Source organism: Rhinatrema bivittatum, chromosome 1 (genome assembly GCF_901001135.1).
Source record: "Rhinatrema bivittatum chromosome 1, aRhiBiv1.1, whole genome shotgun sequence".
Classification (NCBI taxonomy): domain Eukaryota; kingdom Metazoa; phylum Chordata; class Amphibia; order Gymnophiona; family Rhinatrematidae; genus Rhinatrema; species Rhinatrema bivittatum.
In genome coordinates, this window is record NC_042615.1 from 185,473,991 (window position 1) to 185,501,184 (window position 27,194).

The 27,194-nt window shown below is 41.0% G+C and overlaps 1 protein-coding gene across 3 annotated transcripts in view; it reads left to right on the forward strand.

Annotated features, from left to right (window-relative positions):
* The window catches only part of PPARGC1A (PPARG coactivator 1 alpha), a 1,526,193-nt gene that overhangs the window by 1,389,186 nt on the left and 109,813 nt on the right, over window positions 1-27,194 (forward strand). The window lies entirely within an intron of this gene.

Consider the following 27,194-nt stretch of genomic DNA (forward strand, 5'->3'; position numbering starts at 1 on the left):
GTACTTCTCAAAGTACTCTCAACCGTCTCTTCCCCAAACTGAAGAGTCCTAACCTCTTTAGCCTTTCTTCATAGGGAAATTGTTCCATTTCCTTTATCAACTTGAAAACCCTTTTCTGTACCTTTCCTAATTCAGCTATATCTTACTTGAGATGTGGTGACCAGAACTGAACACAGTACTCAAGATGTGGTCACACCATGGAGCAACACAGAAGCATTATGATATTCTCTGTTTTATTCTCCATTCCCTTCCTAATAATCCCTAGCATTTTATTTGCTTTCTTGGCTGCTGCTATACACTAGAGCAGAAGATTTCAATGTATTTTCAACGATGACACCTAGACCCTTTTCCGGAATGGCGACTCCTAATGTGGAACCTTGCAATTTTTAGCTATAATTTGGGTTACTCTTTCTTAAGTGCATCACTTTGCATTTGTCTACATTAAATTTCCTTTGCCATTTGCATGCCCAGGCTCCAAGTTTTTCAATGTCCTCTTCCAATTTCTCACAATCCTTTTGTGATTTCACAACTTTGAATAATTTTGTGTCATTGGCAAATTTGATCACCTCACTTGTTATTCCCATTTCCAGGTTGTTTATAAATACATTAAAAAATAGCAGTCCCAGAACAGGTTCCTGGTAGGGATGTACAATCATTTAGTATGAATTAGGCAATTTCAAGGAAATTGTCTAATTTGTCCTGGTTCGGGGAACCCGAAAACCGAACCAAATTTTCCCGAAATTTTGGAAAAATTTGGTTTTCAGGTTAGTGCACACTAACGTTAAAATGTTAGTGCACACTAACGGGGAGTTATCTCGCACTAACTCCAGTTAGTTCGCACTAACCTGAAATTTGGGTCCCCCGAAATTCAAAGGCCTGAACCGCGGGAAATAAGAAATTTCCCGCAGCGGGTTTTGGTTTGGGCTTTGCACATCTCTAGTTGCTGGGGCTCTCCACTATTTACCTTTTTCCATTGGGAAAATGTACACATTTAGCTCTATTCTTTGTTTTCTATCTTTTAAACAGTTGCAGTCCACAATAGGGCACTGCCAGCTATCTCATGACTCTAATTTCCTAAGAAGTCTTTCATGAGGGACTTTGTAAATGCTTTTTGAAAATCCAGATATACTATATCAACTGGCTTACCTTTATTCACATGTTTATTTATGCCCTCAAAAAAATGTAGCAAATTTGTGAGGGAGGACTTCCCTTAGTTAAATACAGATTGGTTTTGTCCCATTAAACTATGCTTATCTATAAGTTCAGCAATTTTGTTCTTTATGGTAGTTTCTATCATTTTCCCTAGCGCAAACGTGAGACTCTGTAAATTATTGGATCACCCCTTGATCCTTTTTTTTAAATTGGTGTTACGTTGACAACCCTCTAGTCTTCAGGTACCATAGATGATGTAATTGATAGTTTACAAATTTCCAGTAGCAGGTCTGCAATTTCATTTCTCGGTTCTTTCAGTACTCTGGGATGTATACCATCTAGCCCAGGTGATTTGCTACTCTTTAGTTTGTCAATTTGCACTGGTACATCTTCCATGTTCAGTGAGATTTATTTCAGTTCATCTGAATCATCACCTGTGAATATCATTTCTGGCATGGATATATCTCTTACATATTTCTCAGTGAATACTGAAGCAACACATTAATTTAGTCTCTCTGCCTTGACTTTGTCATCCCTAAGTGCTCCTTTTACCCATTGATCATCTAGTGGTCCAACTGACTCCCTCACAGGCTTTTTACCTGAAAACGTTTTTATTATGAGTTTTTGCTTCTACGGCAAGCTTCTTTTCAAATTCTGTTTTTGCCTTCCTTATCAATGCTTTGCATCTGACTTGCCAGTGCTTATGCTGTTTCCTGTTTTCTTCATTCGGATCCTTTTCCATTTCTTGAAAGATGTTCTTTTAGATATTATAACCTCTCTCACCTAACCTTTCAATCATGCCAGTAGTGATTTAGCCTTCTTTCCACCTTTTCTAATGCATGGAGTACTTCTGTATTGGGTTTCCAAGATGGTATTTTTAAATAACACAAAAATCAACCCAATAGTATCACTGGTAAAGCTATGAACATTTACTGGTCAATGCCAAGTATTGTATGTAGGCCTCTCACTCACAGGGTCTGCATAGTGTAACAGACTCCTAATTAGGTACAAGGCCACCTTACTTTAATTATAATATTTTTGTCGGAATTTTTCATTTTTTTGCACATTAAAACTGCCCCATATCAGTCCTTCAATAGTCCTCTTAATTTTCATATACTATACTCCAAAGGTACGGGAGAAACAATAACTATTTATCTCGCCAATTTTGGTTAGTCACCCGACACGCGCGTGTTTCGAACCATCGGTTCTGCTTCAGGGGAATTTTCTTCCATATCCAGTCTCAGAGACGAACTTCTGAGCTTCCATTCCGCGAATTTGGGACTTCCAGCTCTCTTTTCTTGGCTCAATTACCACAATTTTAAATATTGCCGCGGCTCCCTTACGCCGCGTCCATCTTTGAAAGGCACACCGACTCGAGTGATCCTATTATAGCCTAGACCGGAACCTACATCATCCCAGACAGTTTCCTTTCACGTCCGGTCTTCTCATTTGCTTTTCTTGTTTAAGATATACAGACACCGCGAAAGTCACGGCTGTTATCATTCTGTATAATTACCACGGTATTAAGAGGCAAAACACCATGTTCTTTCTCATATTCTTTTTTTATTTTTTATTTGTATTCGCTGCTATTGCTATCTCGACCAAGCGGCGTTCTCTGTCACTGTAGTGACTATAGGCTATAATAGGATCACTCGAGTCGTAATTGTGGTAATTGTGGTAATTGTGGTAATTGAGCCAAGAAAAGAGAGCTGGAAGTCCCAAATTCGCGGAATGGAAGCTCAGAAGTTCATCTCTGAGACTGGATATGGAAGAAAATTCCCCTGAAGCAGAACCGATGGTTCGAAACACGCGCGTGTCGGGTGACTAACCAAAATTGGCGAGATAAGTAGTTATTGTTTCTCCCGTACCTTTGGAGTATAGTATATGAAAATTAAGAGGACTATTGAAGGACTAATATGGGGCAGTTTTAATGTGCAAAAAAATGAAAAATTCCGACAAAAATATTATAATTAAAGTAAGGTGGCCTTGTACCTAATTAGGAGTCTGTTACACTATGCAGACCCTGTGAGTGAGAGGCCTACATACAATACTTGGCATTGACCAGTAAATGTTGATAGCTTTACCAGTGATACTATTGGGTTGATTTTTGTGGGACACATTGAAGGTACACTGGAGTACAGTTGTAAACGGGAAGAAGGTTGTGATTTTTAAATAACACCCATGTCTGAGCTAAACTCAACCTTTGCAGTTGCTCCTTTTAGTTTTTTCCCAACCATTTTCCTCATTTTATTATAATCACCTTTTTTGAAAGTTAAATGCCCTCACAATGGTTTCTGCTTTGCTGAGCATGGTACCATATTGTTTTAGGTTGTGCTTGCCAGCCATGCTAGCATACCTGAGAAATGCCCTGATCTAATTGTTAATATTCTGGGGCACCACTTCTTTTTCCTTCCCCTCTTTCTTTTGCTTCTTATGCTTACACCTTTTCACTGACCTTTCAGGAATGCAAATATATGCACATATTTGCTTTTCTGATGTGTGTGATACTCTCTCATAAGTTCTTGAGGTTACTCATAATAGGAATGCCACACCATCCTACTTCTGAACTGAGTCTGAATCCAAATTGTATTGGATAAGGACCCTGAGGTGGAAGTTCCTGCTAGCTACAAGGACCTGAGGTCTCAGTGATCTTATCATCTCACTTCCTTCCCCTTTATTCTTCTTCCCCAGTGGTCCTTTCCCTACTTATTTTGCCTCCTCCTTCTTCACCTCAGCCCAATCCCCCATTCCATTCTTAGAGACTGTCAGGGCATCTCTCACTCCTTCAGTCACACTCTTACCGCTGGTTTGCAGGTGATGCTTGCATTTATGGCCTACTGTTGCCTCCCTTCCTGAATTTTCTCCTTTTCTATCACTGCACTTCCTGGCACTCCCACTTGACCTTTTTGATACATGATCCTGATGTTAGGAGAATCCATCCTCCTCCCTCATGTCATGGAGTAACTCTGTGCAATTGTATTGCCCCTCAAATTGTCTCCGAGGAGGCACCAGGTTTTACTCATGGACCAATCTTTGTCTGGAGTTCCTAAGGGGCAGATTTTCAAAGGGTTACATGCGTAAGATATGTGTGTAACCCCCGAAAACCTGCCCCTTCCACCCCCTGTGTGTACCAAGCCTATCTTGCATAGTCTCGGTGGCATGCGCAAGCCCCGGGAAGCACGTAAGTTCCTGGGCTTTCCTGGGGGGGGCGTGTCATGGGAGTGTCAGGGGGGGGGTGTGTCGCGGCCGGCACATCATCGGGGGGCATTCCGAGGGCATGGCCGCGGCCTCCAGACCAGCCCCCGGACCGGAACATGGCACGCCGGCACGCGCAAGTTACGCCTGCCTTGGGCAGGCGTAACTTGTAAAATAAAGGTAGTGGGGGGAATTAGTTAGGGCTGGGGGGGTGGGTTAGATAGGGGAAGGGAGGGGAAGGTGGGGGGGCCAGAGGGAACGGAGGATGGTTGCGTGGCTCGGTGCGCGCAGGCTGCTGATTTTGCGCAGCTTTGCGCGTGACAACCCTGTATTTTATAACATGCACGCAGCAGCGCATGTTATAAAATTGGGAGTAGATTTGTTCGCGCCGGGTTGCGTGAACAAATCTACTCCCACGTGCACCTTTTAAAATCTACCCCATTATCTGTATGGTCTGCTACTAGGTGTATGGCCAGGATGGTGACTGTTGGCTCCATTGGGATCATCCAGGGTTATGATTCCCCCTGCATACCCTGAAGAACCACCACAATAAGGTACTGTCCAGGATGCAGGCCCTTTGGAGTATGCTCCCTATGAGGAGCTGTGATATGGTACTTGGTACTCTGCACTTTCTTCACTCTGGTGTCATGAAGGCTCTGCTGTCACCCACTTCTATATACCATGTGGCTACAAAGGGCTACCTGTTTGGCCCTGCCTACCCATTTGGCTAATCCACATACACTGAGAAGAACAGATGACATAGTGAGAAATGCCTTTGCTACATTCACAGGCAACCAATATATTCTTGTCCATACCAGCTTTCTCTTCATCTTGGGCATACTTGCCTCTAATGTGTGAGCATGGGTCTCTCCATATCCTACTAAACCTCCAGCCTTGAGCTTCGGTCAATGCAGTCACCAGTGCCAAGGGCCTGCAGTCACCAGTGCCAAGGTTTTCTCCCCAGTTGCTGCCACCTGTTGGTACACACCCCCATTCTCTCCTCATGGGCTTGTTGAACATGGTCGGTCACCACCATTGAGGATTTGAGGAGGCAATATTTCCTGATAAGCTGCAGTAGCATACTGGATCTGAAGTCAATAATTTTGACGGTGAGATGCAGCAAGAAGATAGATTCCTATCCATACCTGACAATTATATTGCCTTGGTTCAGCCCCTTGTCCTATTACCACCCCCCCCCCCCCCCCACACACACACAGACAGAAACACACATGAAAGTCAAACTAACGAGGTATGCTGAGGGTGAAACCAGAGAGTGGTCCCAAAATTCCATATTAATTTGTCTTTCCTACCACTTCAGCCCAGGAACTTTTTCTTACCTCTTAAAATAATAAAAAAAAAGACAAGAAACTGTATTCTCACTGATTTATCAATAAAATCAAACCAGCCTGCTTTTGTGCCTATGTATGTAGGTGTGTGAGAGAGGGATTCGTAAGGCCTCTGATGTGTTGTCACACTATTTTATTGCGCAATGAATGAGATATAAGCAATGTCTTTCTATGCTCATCATGCTGACCCCTTAAATTAGCTTCTCAACAAAATTACTTTTCACCCATACAATGCAGTTGGTATCTCTGAAAGAAAACATGACAATTAGAACAAAAAGCCTATGGGGGTGGGGCAACAGATAATGGAAGCTGAACTATAAAAAAAAAATCCCTTCTGAAAATACCAAAAATGGTAACATATGAAAGTTATCTACATTCAGAGAGCAGAACAAGTTTGGTAGTATTTAAGATAATTCTCTAGTGTCTGCTATTTTTAGACTAAGGGTAAGCTTCTATAAGAGTCTTTCAGTAGTGCATCCCTTTAACCCGACCTAACAAGTTAAGCCAATAAGCTGCCTGATTTCTGTCTCACAAGAGGGGAGAGAAAAGAGGGAGAGAGAGCACTAAAACAAGCCACTTGTGGAGAAATTGTTTAGCCCATCTCATAGTTAAAGTTTTCTTCTTATGTACGGTTGCCATCCCAGTATTTAGGGTGGCATGTTAAAGGATGGACAAAATGTTCAACATGGCTGCTTAGACATTATATAACCACAGACATAAAGAGAAATGAAATAAAGTGAACAATGCAGATATGTGATATACTATATTGATAAAGTAGCATATCTAAAGCTAGATTGCTGGTGGATGATGTTGTGTGTTTTGTATGCTTGTTCATTAAATAAACACAAATGTTTTAAATACTTTTTGGGTCAGCCAGGTGGAAATAAACATTACCTGTTTCCAGTGTTCGCCCCCGGAAATAATATTTTTCAGAAAAAAAACCCAAAACCCTCTATGTTGTCAGCCTTACTCTAAGGAAAGGCAACGACAAAATATCTGTACCATGGCAGGCAAATACTTTCTTTATCCTAGACAGGAGTTTATTGAAAGTAATGAAAGCATTCTACCTTCCTCCAGTTCTATTTTTTTTAAGGCCTAGCAATACCCTAGTACTGGGTTTCAATTGTTTACCCTTTCTGTGGATAATGCTTGTTTTGTGCTTTGCTTAACATGATAAATAGAGCGGGCCCTTTTTGCATTTCATTTCTAGTATACACAACAATGATTCCTTGCTGTATAAACATGTGGCAGGTCCAGCCACGCCCACTGCTACACCGCACAGCAGTTATTGTGAATACATTGGCCTTTGTTTTTAACTATTCTCTCTGTTTAGATATCCCTACCAGGAATAACAGATCATAATCATCAGCATGAATGAATTCTTCTTCCTCTTCTAGGATAGCACAGTGCTAGGATTCAGGTGAATTTCACTAGCCGATGTGGCATTTTTATGTCAGGGTTTTTTGTTTTTTTTTTAATTATGTTAGAACATAGAAAGATTAAGAAATGTTTTAAATAAATACTGGGTTAAATTGTTAATGTGCCTGTAAGCTTGGGGTGGTAAAACTTAGCTGGTGATCTGAAACACATTGCAGTAGCAAATAAATAAATACAATCAATAAGAAAATAACTCTAGATTGAGAACTGTCATTTCTGAAGCTGGAGTTAGTCACCTAAAGTTAGCTAGCTAGTGCTGAAAATTAGAAAGCCTGCCTCTGAAACACTGACGGAGCTGCTTTTTTTTTTTTTTTTAGTGGCTTAATTTATCTTCCTGGTAAATTTAGGTGGTTAAATGAAGTTATTCATTGGGTGGGAAATATTCACCTCCTGGGATCTTGCAATTAAATCTAATAGTTTCTGAGCTAAAATCCTTTGAGAATGTACCCATAAGTCTATTTCCCTCACTCATTCGCTCGCTTTCTGTGGAAGCAACGCCTGCCTCTCAGGGTTCACCAAACCATCATCTTCTTGATTCATACATTTATTTTGGAGAGTAGGATCCAGTGCAAAATATCAGCCTCCAGTAAGCCCAGCAGTGAAAATAAAAGTAATGGCGCAGCACTGGACTATTTCACTGTCACCCTCTCCCTTCTCAGAAACGTAGGCTATAATGGAAGATAAGGACTGTAAGGACCATCTACTCTTCCCCCTTTCGTTCCTGGTGCAATGATGTAGATTTATGATTTTTCCATTACTTCTTTGCAGCTAGGTGTCCTTTGTGCATATCCCCAGCTTTTTAAAATTCCATTACTGTTTTCATTCCCCCCCCCCCAAAAAAAAAACAAAAACAAAAAAACCCAGTAACAGAATTCCTTGTTAGCTGTTTAGTTGTATAGCCAGTTGCAGCTATTTAGGGAAAAACAAGTTAAAAGGCCAAAATAATAAACAGCCATCCCACCAGAGGCGGCACCCGCACTAAATGCTGTAACATGAATCTTTTGAGAGATGGCAAAAGAATAGTCAAAATGTTTAGCCTGAGAATTGAAAAGGATTGTGTTTTGTCTGCGTATTGTAGAGTAGAGTTTCTCAGATCCAGCACAGCAGCCAGTGGCATTTTTTTTTCCTGGCCACCACAGTTGAAGAAGTTGACTAAAGTTGACTGAGTACTGGAGAAAGAATTGTCAATGCAACCACTCTGAGACCCCCTAATCCCCCTCCTCTTCCTCCACACCAGAAAAAAAACAAAAACAACTTATTGTGAGAATCCCTGTACTTTAGAGCAATTCAAGTGTGATTAAGTGCGTCTGTCATGAGTTGTAATGTAAGAAAGTAGAGCGCAGGAAGTTTTGGAGCAGCAAATCCTGTGGGAGGAGTGTTTTCCTTCTTTTAAAAGGTTGGTATTAAATCTGGAACTGTGTTCATGCAAAACCTTCTGCAGAGGGATTAAAGTTGCATACCTGAGTTTAGTACATTAAATCCAGAGGGCACACTGGCTGTTACCAGCCGTGATTTGTTCGGTATAGTTTGTTTTAATGGCCAGCTGATTGCAAACGCCTGCATATCTTGAGAAAAATAGTTGAAAGGTGGTCAAAAGTGGACCGATATCGCGCAGTGATGGGGCCAGATGACATTTATAGTTAACAGAAGGGCTGCTCTTTGAATTGAAGATGGGTTTACAATAAGAGCAATTTGAACTGCAGAGATAATTTGATCTTTTCAGTTAACATTTCTCAGCTTTACTAATGGTGGTGTTCTAAAAATTATAGGCTGTCTGAAACAAGTATTAAAATAGATAAGTATTTAAAAATAGGCACTACGGGGCAATTTTGAGCAGCCCACGTCGTTGCAGTGCACAAGGGTACTTTTACCGAATACTGGCTATTTAATAGCTGATTTGCAGAGGGAAACTATGGTTTCCTTTGAAAATTAGCTAATGTGACGTCTGCACAAGTAGAAGGTAATTTTGAAACACTGACACTGGGGTCATTTATGTACAATTGGCATAGACGCATACACGTGGCCTCTGTGCACGGCAAGCACATTTTCAGAAGGCTGTGAGTACGCGCGCACTGTTTCCGCATACAGTGAGGGCGTTCCGGGGCAGAGTTTGGAAGTACGCGCATATTTAGATATTATATAAATGGAATACACACACCACACACACACATCACATATGCATGTGTGTGTGTGTGTGCACCTGCTAATCACGTGGCTGCTCTTAAATCTGACTTCTCTTGCGTCTGCAGTTTTTTGAGAGGAGGGTCTGAAGCAAGTAGTGGAGGGTGTGGGTGAACTTGTGGAGGTTGTTGTGGGTGAATTGGTGGAGGTCTGGGTCCACAGTGTTTTGTCTCAGTGAACTGGTGCTTCAGAGTTTGTGCAGAAGCAAATATTTTCGCAAGCAAGATGCACACTTAACAGCAGCCAGCTTTATAAATTACCTGCCTCCGCACATAAACTGAGAGTTATGACATGCATGTGTTACAATTATTTAATACATAAAATATGTGCATTAAAAAAAAAAGTGTGAGCGGGTGTACTCATGGGGTGGTGATATGCGGTGTTGTATGAACTGTGCAGCTCCTATTGCACAGTTTATAAACTACATTTGTGCGCCTACATTTTCATCTGTAATGTGTGCATGTGCCAAGTTATGCATGCTGTTGAAAATTACTCTCCCGCCCCCCAAATTACTTGTGTATCTTGTAACTGCTTTGTATATGGGTTGTTGAAGGAGGCCACATAGCATGCAAGCTTTTGAAAATGCAAAGTATGTGTGCTATGTTACTCCCCCAACCTCAATACCTCCAAAGGAATGTCCCCTTTTACTTTTTTTTTTTTTTATTCAGCAGTTTCCACTTGCTCCTTTGTATTTCCAGCTCAGTTGGAGCCAGGTGGCACCACAAGCCTTCATTTGTGACTGCCTGGAGAATTTGTTTTCCCCCTATTTTGTATCTCTTCCCAATCTACTTTGGTTCAGTCATTGCAGCAACAATCCTTGATTGGGGGTCATGCATTAGAGCTCCCTCAAGGATACTGCAACCATGGGCCCTAATTGCGGCCACTAGGTGTCACTGTTGTGCAATGATTATGATTCCCTCACCCAAGGTCTATGACTGCTGCTTTTCAGCATCCTTAGCCTTGCCTGACCTGAACCTGGAATTAAATCTAGGCTCTCTCCAGGACAGTGCACAGCACTGCCCCTGAGCTGCAGGGCTGACTCTAGCACTGCACGTTTGAATGCATTGCGAGCCCTGCACCTACTTTTTTGAAGGCAATTTCAAACAGCCTGCATACGGAAGCTGACGAAAAATGCATGTAAGTTGCATCAGTTTTCAAAGTGGATCTAGCCACTTAAATCTGGCTTGAAAATGATCCCACCGAAGCTATCCCCACACATTTGAGAACTGCTGTTTGGTGCACACAAATGTTTCCTGAAACAGTCATGTTCATACTACCTAATTTTATGAAGAATGTGAGTAAATCCAAACTCCTCCCCAGTTCTGCCCCCATGAATGCCTCTCTTACTCCTCCACTGCTGTTGCCGTCCTGGGCCTCGTTCACTGGGGGAGGAGGGCAGGAGTCATTTTGCAGCTGTAGGTGGCCATTCTGTGGCTCCTCCTTGTGTGCCGGCCCTGTGGTATTCAAAACTTGTAGGGTTAGCACTTCTTCTGTGCTCGTCTTGCACTGCACGAGATGAGCAAAGAGAAACTGTTAGCCTTGGTACATTAGAAGGAGCCTCTTCTTCTGCTCCCAGGTCAGGTCAGGTCAGGTCATGCCTGAGCTGAGACGCAGCGTTCAGGCCTCTCCCTTCTTCTGCTGCTTGTGGGATCAGGTCCACCAGCAGCCACAGGCCTCTCTCTGCATCCTTTGGTGGGATCCTTTCTCTCTTTCACCGCTGCCACCCTCCCCCCCCCCCCCCCCCCCCCCCCCCCCCCCCCCCCCAGATATGCCACCTAAGCAGTTGCATGGTTTGCATACCTGGTAGTGCTGGTTCTGATAACATTGCTAAAATCCATCCCTTCCTTTCTGAGCATGCTACAAAAATGCTTATTCACTCCCACTTTGACCACTGCAATTTGCTTCATTGGGGCCTCCCTTTGAACCATCTTTACCACTGCAATCTGTTCAAAATTCAGTTGCAGGACTCATCTTCCTTCAGTGTCACTATTACCATATAAGCCTTCTTTTTAGGTAGCTGCATTGGATCCTCATCTGCTTCCGCATACAGTTCAAGCTTCTCTTACTTGCCTACAAATGCATTCACTGTGGAGTTCCTCATTACTTCTAATTCTCTTCTTCTCTCTCCCCCTACATCCTTCATCGTGAACTCACCTTGTGCACGTTGTTCTTGTGTCTGCCCTTCTCCTCCTCCCCCAACTCTCAACTCCACACTTTCCATGTATATGCACCATATGCATGAAATATTTATTTATTACATTTATATTCTACAACATCCATGCAATACGATCTGTGCAAATCACAGATTAACACTCATAAATATATATAACACAAAAACACATACACATCATAAAATACACACAATACATTCTTAAAAGCCTGTCTATAAAGCAATGCTTTAAGTTTATTTCCAAAACGCATGCAATCGTCCTCATCCCTCAGATGTTTCTCATGGACCTTCCACATGGTTCCTGATTTGGTCCATCAAAGTTCCTTTCTGGCCATGTTCAAGTCCGGCCTAAAAAGTCTCACCTTTTTGAGGCTGATTTTAAATGCTAAACACTATTTATAAAAAATGCACTCCCACATACTCCATGGAGCATGGACTGTCTTTTATGTGTATCTGTACAGTGCTGTTTTTGTGTAGTAGCACTTTAAAAAAAAATAGTACTGGTAGTAGGACTGACATGAAATCACTCCAGAGTCAGGTTCCTACCATAGAAAAGGCTTTGAGGGACATTCAAGCTAATCTTTCCCGACAAGCCACCAGCTTATTTTTTTCTTTTCCATGACAATCTAAATAATTGTTCTGTGCAGATTTCAGTTAAATAGGGCATGATCATTTCAATTATGGACTTTATATAGAAGACAAAAAAACCTTAAGCTATACCCACTGATTAACAAAATATCTGCAGTTTACTGAAGTTGCTTGTTGTTTGTAGTCCAAAATGACTTCCAAATTGCAGATTGAAGCCTTTGTATGTTGTGATGCCTTTTTCTTAGGGGCTGATGCAATATCATATGTGCAAAAAACATGCATCCAACTTGGACGCGTGTTTTTTGAACACCCGCACATCCCCTGTCTTGGGCGCTCGATGTAATAGTCGAATGGTATGGATAATTTGTGTGTCCCAAGTGCGTCCATGCCATCGAGCACCCAGGAGAAGTGGCTGGGCACAGGTAAGGAAAACGGACACTCAATTTTCTGAGCTTCCATTTTCCTAACCGGTAAATGGAGCATCTCGTTTCCTAAACTGACCGCTGTCAAGTTTTTTTTGTTTTTGTTGTAGCTTTCTCTGGTTCCTTCTGCATAGTATCACAACAATATTAAGCAGGAGGAACCACAAAAAAAAACCTGTATTTTTTTGCTCTTCTGAGCATGGCTTGGGGTGCCTCAAAACTTAAAACCAGCTCTGCACTGGCATTAATTTTTGAATGTTAAAATGTGCACACCAGCTACACATTTTCTTTTTAAATTGGGGGTCCTAGCCAATAACCTCATCAACATGGCACTTGCATGTGATGAGTGTTATTAGCTACGTGTCAGTATTGCCATGCATTTTGGATTCCTAATCTTGATATTGCATTAGGCGTATGTCTAGCGTGTCCAAAATGCGTGTCCAACCGCGTGTTTTTCGGTGCGGTGAGCTCAGCGCCCAGTATTGCATCGGCCCCTTAATTATTCTAAGTATATTCCAAATTCTTGGTGACAAGAGAGGATACATAAAACTGCCCAAGGAGCACTGTCAGGACAGTTCCCCTGGTATAATAAGAAAGCACATAATGGTCTATGGGCCCTAACATCAGCTGATCTTGGGTGGTGGAGAGAGGCGGCCATAGCTTGTGGTCTGTCTTTCTCATATGCCTATAACACTGCTCCAAGATGGTCAAAGCAGGTAGGCTTGAAAGTGGAACACACTGCCATCTTCATATTAGGATACTGTTTAAAGGACTATCAAGAGTCTGTCTCAGTAGGTTGTTATAACTTTTAAAGACCAACAAGTAGTACGTGCATTGCTTCAAAATCTAATCAATTACAATGTCTTTTTTGTTGGTTCTCTAAAATGTATTTCAATCTACTCAGACCTCTTTTTTTCAGGGCAACACAGCTATTAGAAGTACACTAAAGAACTAATATATAAGATGATATATTACATGAGCTTCCAACGTCTGAAAAAGGAAATCATGTTATCTCTAATGTTTATACTGTATACTACAACATCCTTTTGCTTGGTCCTTTAAAAATGATCACAACATGTATACACTCCAGTTTTCTCCAGAATCAATGTGATTACTAGATCTCTGCATTACTAACTGCAGACTGAGTCACGTACTTTGAGTTGTGAATCCCTTATACAAGGAGCTGGAAACAAACCTGTTAATTCTACAAGATGTTTCCCCTACCTATTCAGATGAACCCTAATTTTGCTCCCAGTAAGGCATACCTACATGTGATTGTCCCTCACCTAGTCAGCAATCTCATTGAAAAGACAGGAGCTATGTTGCCTGATATGATATGCATGGATAGCTCTCTGAGTAACCACACACATGCTGCATAAAATTGCCAATTACCTGAGCCCACTGGTAATCCAGAGAGGAAGGTCTTTGAATATGAAAATCATTCTTCTTTGTGTCAGATATGAACAGACCCCACAGATGTTCAGTTGCTGTGTGGTCCACCCCTCCTAGTCTTCTAAGTAACACTGAACAATCAATGGTATCAAGGGTTGCAGATTCATTTAACATAATCAACATGGACAGCTGACCATTGTCTGTCATCGAGAGACGACCATCCATTACACACACGAACACTGTCACTATACTGTGGTGCAGTCTGAAGCCTGATAAATATTAATGTGTGTAGCTTTGTGAGCAATCCACATCATTCTTAAAATAAGAAAACACAGAAATTGTTTAGCTTGTTTTTTGCTGTTTATGCAGTGTATGCTCACATATGCATTAGCAGTATACATTTTAAGAACTCATACTGTTGCATATTGGACCAGAATTGCTGCAGTATTGAGAAGATTGTTGCAATGCAGTTAATGCATTAATGATAAGCTGTTAGGTAATTCGTCAACAGTGTCAAGTGTACAAATTCAAACATCCTTCACCTTGTGAGCTCTGTCCAGCCCACAGCATCATGGTCATAGGTAACACATTTATTTAGCAATCAGCCAATTAGTTTAAGCAATCAGAAAATGCTGAAACCTAAACACCGATAAGATCATTTGCTTTCAGGTGTTTTAGGAGCACCGTGCTGAGCATCAAGTGGAAACTGAGTAGGGTGACCTTTTGATTCACAGTTAAATTGACTGATTTGCAAAGATTCTGTGGTTTTAATTATCATAAATGTTTTAATTTGGGGTTCACAACTGGTGCATTGGCTGCAGCATTACATATGCTACCTTATCATTGGCCCTGTTATCACAGTCAGCAGAATGATAGCTAGTTCTTTGTTTTTCTTTATTGCTGTTATGGATCACAGCTAACTGGCAAGGGCATGAAAGGTACACATTTTATATATGTGAAATGTGATCATTAGTTGTAAACTATTTTTTTGGTGAAAAGGCATGCAGTGCATTAAGAGTTGCTGGTTGGATTAGTACTTCTTACTTAGTTATTTATTTAGAAGTCAAGAAGAAAGTGGTAGAAAGGATTGGATCACAATATCTCTTTGCAAAGACTCACATTGTTTTACAAGAGATGTTTTAATTTGGTAACTCCTGGAGCTCCAATGGGTTCCCAGCTGGGGGCAGCCCTGACTTGCCGTTGCTGCCAGTAGCTGCAGAAGTGTAACGGTTTCTGTGAGTTTTAGAGATCTGGCTCATGAACCATCACCACAAGGTTCTCTGTTATGAGGTTACCTTGTTGACCATTAAAATTGTTCCCAATCCTTAGCTCAGTCACCACCCTAAACAAGGCTCTCTCCCTCCCCAATCCAGTTTTCTTAGTTTGAGATTCTGCAGTATAGTTTCATAATTTATAAATAGGGTTGTTTGCCACCACAAAGCACAGAAAAGCATGTTTTCCTTTAAAGTCATAATTAAACATTTTGTTTAAAAAATAAAATATTTATCTAACTTTTTTTTGTTTTTCATTTCCTTTCTTCTTTTCTAGTTTTTTTCACTCTCTGTTCAATTTATTTTTTAGCCTTCTTTCTGAAGAAAAAGGCTTATGAGATTACTGTATATGTGTGTGTGTTTTGGTGCCCATCCATACCAAATTTTCAGGGTGGACTAGATGATTTCTTGAGGTTCCTTCCGGCCTTACCTTGTCTGAATCTGTTGTCTGACTGTATTGTACTAATTTTCAAGTGTAACCTGTGGAACATAGCAATATAGCAGGGATATTAAAAACGGTTAACATTGTCAGCCAGGATCCAGCCTTGTGATTTGACTCAATCCCTCATAAATGATATGGATGCCATAATGGAAATACATGACCACAGTTATGTTTTACAGATTTTGCATAATTTTACAAGGTAAAACTGGAACTGAGCCAACCTAGTTCCCTTCTTGCATTGCCCAAACTATTCCGATTCTTGTTCAAGTCCATGGGCTTGTCTTACTCACAGGCCCCAGTCCTGTGATCATAGAAACATGAAATATGATGGGAGACGAAGACCAAGTGTCCTATGCTGTAGGGTTGGTTATTCCTGTCCACACTGCAAGCATGCAACTCTGCTGCAGAGCCTGACTACTTGTAAGTTATTTTCTCTTATCCTGGACTGTTTTGGTCAACTTCCTTCTTTCTACTCTACCATTAGGCAAAGCATACAAGATCACCCACTTAGTTCACAGGCAGCACCCCTCTGTTCCCATGTATATCCACAACATTTTGTCATAATCTAAATAGCTACTAGAACCATCATGTCTGCTGTCCGAGTATCCAGCCTTCTAAGTCTCCTGCATAGTCTACTATATAGTCCTGGCTATGTGAGCACCAGTTTCCATGAGGGCATCTGGTTATTACTATACTTGCAGCCAGACAGATAGACCCAGTTGTGTGATTGCCTGCGTTTCTGCTAGGGTTTCTGAAATGTCATATTGCCCATGTGGCCATTCAGTCTGGCAACCCCAAAAACTAGTGTAAGGAACCTTACCAAAAGGATTGAACCAAAATCATGGAGCGGTACAAAGACACTAATTAGAGTTTGGGGTTTGAACTCCCCCAAGAGGGAGAAGTAGATGGTGTGTGCTCCTGCCACCATGTTAAGCGTGTTGATTCTTAGTTCAGTTTTTCCTGAGTTGCCCTACTGTGGGACAGCCCTGCCTGTGCAGTCCCTTACTTTTCATTATTGCTCTGGGGGATCTTCTTTGCAGAGACCCAGATAAAGATGTGAAAATACAGTTCCTCACCCTTACTTTATGGTCCAGAGTTCTGGAGACCCTTTTGTTATTGGAGAAGGAAGTTTCTCCACCCTTCCTTTGTCTCATTTGGTTGCCGTTGTAGAGTAAGATTATTTTTTTCTGTCTGTGTTTATGGACTGGGAACCCTAGGGCCCAGGGACTTAGACTTTTTTGGTTATCTAAAGAAAGTGGTGTCTTTCACTTAGAAAGAACCTGAGGAGAAATTGTGTCATTGCAGAGGAATGGATTCATGTCCTTTACCAGAGAAGAGGACTTAAGAAGATATTATTCAAAGTAGTTTTTCTACCTACCCAGGTATGCTACACTTGGGAGGAGAGTGTCATCTTGGCACTGCCAGGAAGACTACAGGAAAGGTATGAGAATTGGGACTTTTCGTTCTGTTAAGTATTTGGGACAAAATTTCTAACCATTACACAATGGGAAGAATCTTCATGTAAATTTGGAAATTGGAAGGTTTATACTTCTCATTCTGATTAATTGGAAAGAAGTAAGGAGTTAAATTATTGATGAATTGGCTTTTGTCTAAATTCAAAAGATGTTTACTGGAAGTGTAAGGTCATAAATGTATTAATCAAGTAGATTTAACATCAAAGCGCTGTAAAGAGCTTTTCATTCATCTTATCAACTATCAGTAAAAAGAAGTTAGAAACCACTCAACTTCCAGTATGATTACTGCTGCTGTAGACTTTGGAGATTACCAGGGCTGTTTACAAAGGGCCTGAAGGGACAGTGCAATAGTAACCAACTCAAAAAGGCCTTAAGTTAAGCTTCCCCCCACAGGGAGCCCTGGACATTCAGACTGATCTGAACACTAGGGATGTGAATCGTTTTAGGACGATTAAAATTATCGTCCGATAATTTTAATATCGTCTTAAACCGTTATGGAACACAATACAATAGAGATTCTAACGATTTATCATTATAAATCGTTAGAATCGTGAGCCGGCACACTAAAACCCGCTAAAACCCACCCCCGACCCTTTAAATTAAATCCCCCACCCTCCCGAACCCCCCCCAAATAACTTAAACATTTCCTTGCCAAATCCTACCTCCTTCAATCCCCCACCCTCCCCATGACTTAAATTACCTGGGGGTCCGGAACGGCAGCGGTCTGGAACGGGCTCCTGCTACTGAATCTTGTTGTCTTCGGCCGGCGCCATTTTCCAAAATGGCGCCGAAAAATGGCGGCGGCCATAGACCAACAGGATTCGACGGCAGGAGGTCCTTCCGGACCCCCGCTGGACTTTTGGCAAGTCTTGTGGGGGTCAGGAGACCCCCCCCCCAAGCTGGCCAAAAGTTCCTGGAGGTCCAGCGGGGGTCAGGGAGCGATTTCCCGCCGCGAATCGTTTTCCATACGGAAAATGGCGCCGGCAGGAGATCGACTGCAGGAGGTCGTTCAGCGAGGCGCCGGAACCCTCGCTGAACGACCTCCTGCAGTCGATCTCCTGCCGGCGCCATTTTCCGTACGGAAAACGATTCGCGGCGGGAAATCGCTCCCTGACCCCCGCTGGACCTCCAGGAACTTTTGGCCAGCTTGGGGGGGTCTCCTGACCCCCACAAGACTTGCCAAAAGTCCAGCGGGGGTCCGGAAGGACCTCCTGCCGTCGAATCCTGTTGGTCTATGGCCGCCGCCATTTTTCGGCGCCATTTTGGAAAATGGCGCCGGCCGAAGACAACAAGATTCAGTAGCAGGAGCCCGTTCCGGACCGCTGCCGTTCCGGACCGCCGCTGGACCACCAGGTAATTTAAGTCATTTGGGGGGGGTTCGGGAGGGTGGGGGATTTAATTTAAAGGGTCGGGGGTGGGTTTTAGCGGGTTTTAACGATTTTAACGATATATCACGATATTTTACCCCCCCAAACGGCAACAATACGATTCCCTCCCCCTCCCAGCCGAAATCGATTGTTAAGACGATCGAGGACACGATTCACATCTCTACTGAACACCTTAGACAACTTTGCAAATGGGATTCACTCTTAGATTGTGAGGTTTTGGTTCTGTTATCTGGGTCTTCCCATCCAGGGGCTACATAGTTATTGAATCCTTCTAGTAGGGTGTGATGCTTAATCAAGTACTGCTAAGTTGTTCATCTACTCTTACTTCATGTTTTTTGAACTAAAAATCCTCTGTGCTTTTCTGATGCTGTTAATGTTATAGTCTTCACCACCTGCTTCTGGAGGATGTTCCATGTATCCACCATGCTTTCTGTCAAAAAACCTTTTTCTGGCATTGTTCTTGAGTCTACCCCTTCAAAGAACAACCCTTATATTGAAAAAGGTTTACTTTACTGTTCATCCTTAATACTTTTCAGGTAGCTGAATATCTCTACCCTTTCTCCCCTATCTCTCCTATCCTGTAGGGTATACTCTATTAATTAGATTCTTATCTCATAAGGCTTTTGTTGAAGTCCCCACACCATTTTGGTAGTTCTTCTCTGGGCTGCCTCTAATTTATCCTTCCTCCCAACGAGTCTCTTATACCATCACAGCACCACTATCAGATCTTAGCTCTGGCTCTCCCACCCACGCTCATAGCTACAATATTCAATATCCAATCCCTATTGAGACGTTTCCCTCACCTCCATAGCCCCTTCTGCATTAGAGGATTTGTGGGCATTTGCACAATCTTACTGGCAGAAAGAGGGCAAGTTACTTGTTACATGTACCTATCTGAGTTGTCCAATCTCAGTCCTTCTTTCTCCATTATAAATTCCAGCAAGAAATCTGCTGTTAAAGCTTTGGCTCCTAAGAGTGGGAAAGGAGGGGAGAGCACCAGAACCATGCAAATTATGCATCTGGCCAGCTCCAGGGACTTCTACATTTCAACTAACCATAAGCATCAGTCACGACTATCTTAGAAAGTATACAAAACATTAGAATTTCCAAGAAAAATATTGTAAGATAAATAAAATGTTTGAAAAGGAATTGTTCACAGGACAACCCCAAGGGGCTATATGTACAAACAGTTCCCTCCAATTTTCTGTCTCTAGGAAAACATGTTTAGTACATCTTCAGCATAATAAATTAACATCCTGTTGATATCACGTGAGATGTGTATACACATACACACACTAAAAAACGTAAAGCACACCTCTAGATTAGCACAAAAAAACCACAGCATCTACTGAAGTTGTTTTTATAAAGAAGTTCATTCAAAGTTTAGGAAAATATTTGGTCAACTATGCAATTTTAGTGACGGTATTGGTACCAATGGTGATTTTCACTTTAGTGGGACAAGATGAAATTCTGATAGTTATAACCTGTGCAGGCAACTGGTGAGGCAATAGAGAATTTCCTATTCTCCCCTGACCAGAGACATTGAACAACAGTGTTGCAACTGCGGCTAGACATCCGAAAGAAAATGGGGTTTGAAATCCAATAAGTTGTATATTTGTTTTTTTGGGTTTTGTTTTTTTTTAATAATCTGCCTTTTGTGATATTTCAAGTGAATTATATTCAGGTACTATTTTTATTTCCTTATCCCCAGAGGGCTTATAATCTAAGGGACTCATTCAACTAAACCACGTTAGGCCGTTTACTATATGGAAAACAGCTTAATGCAGAGATAACATGAGATAAAGCAAGTCCTGATGCTCCGGGGTTTTAGCTTAAAGAGGCTGATGGTCCTAAATCACCCCCTTAAAACAATTAAAAAACCCTAGGAGTCTCCATAGACCCTCTATTTCATCTCCAACCACCCTGTCACCCTGGAGGTAACAGTAGTTAGTTACTTAGTTTATTGTATTTAATAAATAGCTTTTCTTACATAAATCAAAGTGATGTACAAACGTTAAAACAATAGCAATAAAAATACATTAAAATGAATAAAAAAATACAGTAATTAAAAACCTAGCAATAAAACATAAGGTAAGAGATACATAAAATAAACTACCTTAACCCCCCCTCAAAAAAACAAAAGAAAAGTTAAAACATTTCCTAATCCCACCTCACACTCTCTGACCCCTCATCATCAAACCAAAAATCATGCCTCAGGAGATCGGGACCCACAAAAGACTTACAATTTCAGTCCTTGTGGTCCAGGGGTACCCAGAGCGCCTCCTAAGATCTGGGTCCAATGGTGGCCACTTTTCAAAATGGTGCTGGTTACCCCATCATGTGAAGTGGTAAAGGCCGAAAAATGGCCATCGAAAGGCCCAGAGCCTATAGGCACTCTGGGCCCTCACTGGACTACTATAGCTGGAATTGTAAGTCTCGTGGGGGTCTGGAGGGTGGGCTGGAGTTGGAAGTGGGGATCCCAGACTCCAGGGGCATAATTTTTGACTTGATGGGGATGGGTTGAGGTAGGACCTGGGCTAGTTTTAAAAATTGTTTTAACTTTCTTTTGTTACTATGGCTGCCTCAAGAGGTAGCAGGAGTGAGGGGTGGGAGTGGTGCATGTTGTCTATGGACATCTCCTGGGGTTTGTAATGAGGGTGAGTGTGACTCAGGGCCATTGGCCTGTTTAAGTGATGGTGCTCTACAATACTGAGTCTGCATCGCTTATTCTTTTGAGACCATTTACTGCTGTGGTATTTTTCATGTCGGTATTATACAATCATGAAAAATACCATGGGAGTCACAAAGCGACAGAGCCAATTACCACCACCTTGCGACTCCCATATTATTTTACCTCAGCTTAGTGAATGAGCCCCTAAGTTTGTACATGAGCCAATGGAGATTTGCCAAAGGTCACAAGGAATGTTTGATCATTAAACTACTTTTTAAAAATTAATTGAACATCACAAATACAAAGAAATTAACATACATTTGAATTATTTATGAATTTTTCTTGGAGTAATTATTGTACAAGTATTTGGATCAGTGTGATACTAGTATGACTTTTGAGTTGGCTTTCTTTGCCTGTTTTATAATTTTCCTGTAGAAGTTGCCTGCTTCCCAACAGTTCATGTTTAAAGCATGGGATAGATTTGGCAGGGTAGATTTATTTGGGCTGAGGGACTGAAGGCTTTAATGTTTGGGGTTTTTTTAAGTTTGTTTTTTTAATTATTTAGTGGTGTTTTATGTTTATTGTTCACCTTTCTTCTGTGTTTCACCTAGAACAAGCAATAGTGTGGATGGGAAATTTGTAAATTAATTTAAATGAATAAATAATACTATGATTTACATACTTTAGCAGAATAGGATTAAGGGATACTGAACTTTGAATCTGGATATACTTGTCTTTCCAAATTTCAGTTCAAGGCAAGTTACAAACTCGGGTACAGTTGGTAGGTCCCTTCCCCGGAAGGCTTAAAATCTAAGGGGCCTGTTTACTAAAGGTTTTCTACCATTCTGTGTCTTTGAGAAAAATGCTTAGTAAATAGGATCCTAAGCTGGTACATGAGGCAATTGATGGTAAAGTGAATTGCCTAAGGGGTGTCAGTGGGATAAGCAGGATATGTACCGTGGCTTCCTTGGTTCTTAGTACGCTGCTACTATGCTACTCTTCCACTCCTCAGCATAGAAGTTCTCAACCCAGTCTTTGTGCACACACAACAAGTCAGGTTTTCAGGATATCAACACTGAATATGCAAGAGATAGATATGCATGCACTGCCTCCATTGTTTGCAAATGTGTATATTTCATGCACAGTCACTCTGGATATCCTGCAAACCCATCTTGCTGGGCATGTTCTCAGGCAGGGTTGAGAATTGCTGCATTAATAGAAGCCTCTGAGAATCATAGGCTGCAGCCAGCTTGTTCCTTTTAGACCCACCTTATGCTGATTACCTTTTGCGGTATATCTGTTTAAGAATTTGTTCATTGCCAGCTTGAAGGCATACACGATTTTCCACTTGCCCTAATTCACATTAGAAAAGTCAAACTAATGAAGCAAAGATTAAATGACTATTAAACCTGAGTACTTTTATCAAAGAGGGATCAGCAAGTCAGGAACTAGAAACAGAGAGTAATTGCACTCACACTGGATGCATAAATAATATGGTTCAAAAATCAGTGTGCCCTAACCATAATATCAATTTGAACAAATGCTGTGTTTGTCCATCTTATAGGCATATTAAATATAATATCAAAAGCTCCCATGTATATTTGCCAGTCTTTATTTTTTGCTGGTGGTTTTGTCTGCACAGCTCATACACGTGACTTTAAGCTCTGCTGCATGTGCCTAACACTGCTGTGTCATGGAGATTAGCAGGTGTGGGTCAGGTGGATACCCCTAGGAGAAATGCCTTTCCTATGTGGTAGAAAAGAGAATTTAAAATATTCTGCATTAGGGCATTCTGTAGATTCTCTCCATGGTTGTCAACACAACGAGTAAGACTGCGGTAGTGATCCAAAGAGTTTCTAGTGATTGTTAAATAATATGATCTACCAGGGCATTTTCCTCTACCACTTTTTCCTCTTTGCACTGTAGCTAATAAATATGTTTCTGTATAAACAGTAATTTAGGACAATTAAGAATAATACTGTAGCTTAGTTAAACATTTTAAAGGTTATCTTGCAATGTCATTTTACTATGTAATGTGCTTCTGCTGCTGTTTGGTTTGTGAACAGACATGTGTTAGCGGCTACTGTGCTTCATCTGTGCTGACTTTGATTTATTTGCTCTGTAAATTGGGACTGAAGCAATAATGGAAAGTGACATTAATTGTTTAACAGAGTCATCTTTGTCACATCCTTTGCTTTCTCTGGGGTGTTTGATTGTTGGAACTAGCACATAACTAATTGAGATTGTTCCGATGAAGACCCATGTCCATTCCACTTTCCCCGTTGGATTGTCAATCTAGTTGAATGTCTATTAAAGCTATTAAAGTAAATCAGCTAATGACAAGTATCATACTTTAGTAATGGAAGACTTTCGGTGGCACCAAAGACCTAAAGTACACTGCTAATATTTTCGGCCAAGTCTAGTACCTTCTTAACAGAAAACTGCAGCCTGTAATAAGATTTGGTTAACAGGCTTTAAGATAGCCAACCAAATTGTGAATCTTCTGAGTCTTCTGGAAGTTACTGAACTCAAATGTCTTAAAGTGCATTAAAGTCAGCTCCTAACCTGTATTAATAAGCTCACATTAATGGCCCATGTTAAAATGATATGTGAACAACTTAATTAACCAGCTAGTTGGTGTATACATGGGCGTTATCAGAAAATCTTAAGGACACCTCCCCGAAATGTAGTTCAATTTTTCTGTGTTAGCGGGTCTGTGTTCACTTTTGTGCATTTTAACGTGTGTTATTTTCCTATCTCTAATAGGTAATGATTTGTTTTACATCTGATTACCTCATTAACAAGGTTTTTTTTGTTAAATTTCATGCAAGCTAATTAACACACATTAAAAGTATTGTTAACCTGCATAAACTGGAATACGCACACTAACTGTGCTTTTAACGCACATTAATGCCTAAGAAAGCATTAGCTACTTTAGTATTTTAGCCTTAATGCACTGAAGGTTTGGCCTTGGTGTTTATTTCATTCACATAGTAGTTATTCTCGTTCAACCAATGTAACAGAATTACTTTATCTGTGTATAAAAGGATCACAAGTTTAGCTCTTTCTAATATTATATGTTGGGGGAGGTGCAATAAGGAACTATTTTATTTAAGCACTGATTTAGTGTCCTAATCCAAGCTATCATGTAACATACAGGTATAATGAGTTCCTTCCCCAATGAGCTTACAGACTAAGTGGGTACCAACAGCAGCAGAAGATAATAAGTGTAATATTCAGTAAACTGGTTGGTGGATAAATTATCCAGATAAAGTTAGCCAGATAACTTATCCAGATAAAGTTAGCCGGATAACTTGTTCTGTACATTCAGTGGGATAAATGTCCCACTGAATTTACTTTCCTAGTTAACTGGTTACATGTAGCCAGATAACTAAAAATCTAGTTGTCTATGTTTGAATATAACCGGTTAGGTTTTTTAGATATTCTGCCTTGTGTGGTCGGATAACTTCCTATTTAACCGGATATCTTCAAAAGATAGTCAGTTAAGTAGCACTGTGAATTAAAAAAAAAAAAAAAAAAGCTGTGCAAACTGTGGGGTAGATTTTAAAAGAAGCGCGCGCGGCCTAACATGCGCTTGCAGGCCTGGCGTGCTTAAGGCCGGTTACGCGCGTAAATCCTCTTAAAATCCGGCCCTGTGTGCAGTTTACGCTTCCAGTGCAGCATTTGACAGACCTAAAGTACATTGGAGTGTGTCGGGAGCAGGTAAGTGCATATCCCGCTCTCGGCAGGGATTTCTGTGGTTTTGGGGGATGGGTGGTTTAGGGGGTCAGGTGTGGCATGCCACATATTTAAACTGTAGGGGGAAGGTGCAAGGGTGGGAGGGGCAGGCAACAACAGTATTTTATAATTGTGATAGATCCGGGGAAGGGGGTGGGGTACGACCCATGGACCATGGCACAATTTAATAACTTCAAAAGGGGATTGGAGCAGAAGGTGCACAGAGTGACAGGACACTATTGAAAGTTTATGGAGAAGCCTGAAAATCCAACTATAATTTAGATAGATAAGGGGCTGAATATACCAAAACTTGACATTTAGTTGGATAACTTGTAAATTATCCATCTAATGGCTTCTGATATTGACCTCATCGCGACTTGCCCAATGTCATGACAGGTTTTATTGGGAGAAACGGGATTTGAACCCTGGTCCCAGTCCATTATGCTAACCATTCACCATCCCCCTCTCTCCCTCTGTTAGAGGTATTCTATTTATTTATTTGACAGCAGTAAAGATTCTGCTAAATCCACTGTCATGGATATGTTCCACCTCCAGTGTTGTGCAGTATGCATAAATCATTAGTACTATCAATGCTTAGTCACACCTCTGTTGGTTGTTTAAAAAAAAAAAATGCTGTGGGATCTTTTTTGAATGACATCAAAAGGCTACTTATTGTCACTAGCATAACAATTCTATTTAACTGTTTTTCTTTCATTAAATTTTGTGCACTTATTTGGGGAAAACTATGGCGCAGGATGCTAACAGTGCTTTAATCTGATCAGTGAAAATCTTAATGAAAGTTACTAACTTTCTTTCATCATGGCATGCCTTGAATCTCTAGGAGACTGCTGGTTTGACAAGTTGGTTTTCTCGCATTTGTTTCTGTCCTGTTGGCCTCCCCATTTTCAAATGGTTTTCTTTGCTCACTAAAAAGAAGAAAGAAATAAGGCAAAGTACTAAAGGCTTCTTAATATGCAGGTATTCTACGTAAGCAACTTATTGCATTGCCATATCTATCGTAAATGAACACTAAATCAACACATTTATCTACCCGCTTACAGCCTGTGTGTGCGCACACATGTGAAGAAGATAACTTGTACAATAGCATAATGAGCACACAAACATCACTGTACTGGCAAGGGCAACTTCAAAGACAACCTACTGGATAAATTGATAAACCAAACTAATACTGAACACTGTGCAAGAATGGCTAACATTCTAGGTCTTTACATTTTTAGAAGCTGAAACTTAAGTGATTGCTTTTTTGCAGGATAAGATTTTTAGCACCAAATTAAAATATATTAGTGTAGGGTTTCCCCAAACCTGTCCTGGTGAGCCAACAGCCAATCATGATTTCAGGATATTCACAATGAATATGCATGAAACACATTTGCACATGATGGAGACTCAGTGTATGCAAATGTATCTCATGCATATTCACTGTGGAAGTCCTTAAAATCTGACTGGCAGTGGTGTCCCGAGGGTGTATGGGAAGCCATGCATTAGCGAATAGGGATGTGCATTCATTCGAAACAGCAAAGACAATGTCAACAACATTATTTCATCATATTATTTTCAAGATGAAATAGAAAAGAATATAAAATTTTGTATTTTCCCTTCTATCTTTTTTTAGTGCACACTATGTCCGAAACTTAAAAAAAACACAAACAAAAAAACACCAAAAATTGTGAAAAAACCTTAACATTACAGAAATTTTCCACCAAATGACACAACACACATTTTTTTGGCCTGCACATCCTTTCAGTCTTCTGATTAGCAGCTTCACTCCTGTATTCTTGCAGTTTTGTTAGGGTGCTTAACTGAGGTTCAGTAACGGAAGAAGAAACCTGAGAAACTGCAGATTTTGGGCCTGATGGTGTAGAATGTTTTCCCTATATAGGGGCCAATGAAATAAGCTGCACTGAGCCTACCGTGGGCATATACTCATGCTTTAGCGTGGGTTTTTCGGCGCTAACCTTATGCAGTAATGTAATATGGCTTTTAGCACCCAAAGATTCTGCACTAAAAAATCCACAGCATGCTTAGATTGGGTGCATGCAAATCCCATGTAAAAGAAACATTAGCAATTTCCTAGCAATGCGGGGAGTTGTGTTAAAGGGCAGACAGCTTAAAGCACATTTTCTTAATGCTGGTCATTTAACTCCTACGTCAGTGCAGGAAGAAAATGTAACTCACATTTTTGGTGGCCATGTCATACTTTTGCAGTGCCCAGTATGGGAGTGTCTAGCTGCTTCTACCAGACTGGACACAGCAATAGAATAACTTTGGCCACCAGAAATGTGAGTTTACGCCACCTCGGACCCAG